Genomic DNA, 2,867 nt, shown 5'->3' on the forward strand with positions numbered 1-2,867 from the left:
ATTTCATGGACTGCCAAAAGGATAAATAAATAAATCTTGGAAAAGGTACAGCCAGAGTGCTTCTTGGAGGCAAAGATGACAGAGTTTCATCCTGAATACTTTGGGCTACTAGGAGAGGCTATTCCTCAGAGAGGGACATCGTGCTTGGAAAGGTGAAGGGTTGGTGAAAGAGAGAAAGATCCCCAACCAGATGGATTGACACAGTGTCTGTAGCAATACTTGGACTCAAGTGTGTCAGTGATGATGAAGATGGCACAGGATAGGACAGAGTTCAGATCTATTGTTCATAAGGTCGCTATGAGTGTGTTTGATTCAAGGGCACCTAACAACAACAACAACAACTTCTGCTGGTAAACCCCAATTCAGGTCTTCTTCTTCTTCCTGATAATAACACACCTTTGGGGGCAGGCATTCTGTGTTGTTTTTCTGGAGATGAGTTCTTTCCGTGCAGGGTTGAAGGAGAGAAATCAGCTCAATGAACAATGAGTAGATAAAAACAGTCCTTTTCAAGGGGTCAGAGGGCATGCCTCTTTATTTCTCACTGAACTGCTGCTTCTTTCCCTCCTCTTATTTCATATTTTAGTTCTTAGTCTGTTCAAAGCTGGAGGAGTAAATTGGATGCTATTGATTGATAAAGTTTTCTTTTTATTAGGCAACAACAAAAATCAAAAGAGCATACATTTCAACAAGTTTCTTTAATAATGCAATGAATGACACCCAGAATGGCAATCAACAACAACAAAATAAATACAATAAAGCCACCTTGAAAACCAGCTAGTGGGTTTGGGCCTCATAGTTTTTTGGGTTAGCAATTATGAAACTACTTTTTTTTTTTATTCTAGACCTGAACAAATGAGTGTATATTAAGGATTATAGGAGGGTTTGGGGTTTTTTCTTTTCTATATTGAGAGTGAAAATTCAAATAGAAATGCTCCGTGTTATTACCTTGTAATTAGAGATATCAGCATAAATGAAGAGCTTTTAATGTAAATTGCTGGCATTGATTTACTTCTAACTCATGGACTTTCCATTCACAACAGAATATCTGCATGGTCAGTGGGAGGTTTGAGTCTATCACTGTAGTTATTGGGCCTGCGCGTATCATCAGTAAGTACATAGACCAAGACGTAGTCATTCAAACAGATCAAGGGGAATATATCATGGATGAAAGTTGGGATAATTGTACAGGGAGGTTATGGCCTTTATTGTGCACGGAGGAGGTAATGGCCTTTCACCACACTAACACAGTCTGTATGTGGAACAAATAATGTAAGAAGCTGAGGTATATGAAGAAGATTGCGATATTGGGATTGGAGGAAGGCTCATTACCAACCTGGGACAAGCAGACGGCACTGACTTGCTTGCTGTAAACAAAATTGACTTGAAGCACATAGTGATGATGATCAGACGCTAGTTTTCAGTATGAATGATATTACAACATAATAGGCTACCAAAGCTCCCTAAAGAAGGTTAAACCCCTGTTTATTGAACCAGTAATCTGTACCACGGTAGAGAAAACATTGATATGAAAGGCTTAACTGTACTGTGATACACAATCAGTGCCCGTGGAAACAGCACTGAAGAAATGAAAAAATATACTGAAATGGACATCTATGTTGTCAAGGACCTCTTTACAGTGGTAATGCGTAAGACGTCACTTTGAAGACTAAGGAGCCCCTGATCCAAGTTATGATTTTTTTTGTTGTCATATATGCACATGAAGGTTGGACATTGAATAATGAAGAGAAAAGAACTGATGTCTTTGAATTGCACAGTAGAGGAGAATATTGCATATATCATGGACTATAAAAAGAACAAACAGGCTTCCTTTCCGTGCGGCGGCTGACATCAGAGTGAGCCAAGCTGGGCACCTACAAGTAGATCCAGGAGCTGTGGCGGAAGAAGCAGTCGGACGTGATGCGCTTCCTCCTGCGGGTGCGCTGCTGGCAGTACCGCCAGCTCTCGGCGCTGCACCGGGCCCCACGCCCCACGCGGCCGGACAAGGCGCGCACGCTGGGCTTCAAGGCCAAGCAAGGTTACGTCATCTACAGGATTCGAGTTCACTGGGGTGGCCGCAAACGCCGGGTCCCTAAGGAAGCCACCTACGGCAAGCCTGTCCACCACGGCGTGAACCAGCTCAAGTTCGCGCGGAGCCTCCAGTCCGTCGCTGAGGAGCGAGCTGGCCACCACTGCGGGGCCCTGAGAGTCCTGAATTCTTACTGGGTGGGTGAAGATTCCACGTACAAGTTCTTTGAGGTTATCCTCATTGATCCATTCCATAAAGCGATCAGAAGAAATCCAATGGATCACAAAGGCTGTCCACAAACACCGGGAGATGCGTGGGCTGACATCGGCCGGACGCAAAAGCGTGGCCTGGGCAAAGGCCACAAGTTCCATCACACCATCGGGGGCTCTCGCCACGCCGCCTGGAGGAGACGCAACACCCTGCAGCTGCACCGCTACTGCTGAGAGTGGGGTTTGTAAAGAGTGTCCCTAATAAACCATTGAGGACAGCCCAGCGTCTACTCCACGTGTTCTTTGTCCATCAGTAGTTGTCTGCAGATTGTTTCAAGAACGCGTTGCCAAACCATGACATTAAACGTGTAATAATGTTTGAAGACAAGTGATAGTGTATCTTGTTTATAATAAGGTGAATGCTTTTGTCTGTCCATTGTCTGATTAGGGAGTTCTGTGCTTAAAAATGGCAACTGTGTGGTATAATAGGTGTAAAATAAATTCTTTAAAAGCGAAAAAAGGGGGGGGGGGAAAAAAAGAACAAACAGATCTACCTGGAAAGCAGTACGACAAGGCTACGCCAAAAAGCAGAGACAACAAAGCCTCGTCTCACATACTTTGGACATGCTGTC

The 2,867-nt window shown here is 44.1% G+C and overlaps 1 pseudogene; it reads left to right on the forward strand.

Annotated features, from left to right (window-relative positions):
- The first annotated feature begins 1,195 nt into the window (after window positions 1-1,195).
- Window positions 1,196-2,469, forward strand: LOC102854178 (annotated as a pseudogene).
- Window positions 2,470-2,867: the final 398 nt, after the last annotated feature.

Source organism: Elephantulus edwardii, unplaced genomic scaffold (assembly GCF_000299155.1).
Source record: "Elephantulus edwardii isolate Elephantulus edwardi_28Jun2011 unplaced genomic scaffold, EleEdw1.0 scaffold00004, whole genome shotgun sequence".
Classification (NCBI taxonomy): Eukaryota; Metazoa; Chordata; class Mammalia; order Macroscelidea; family Macroscelididae; genus Elephantulus; species Elephantulus edwardii.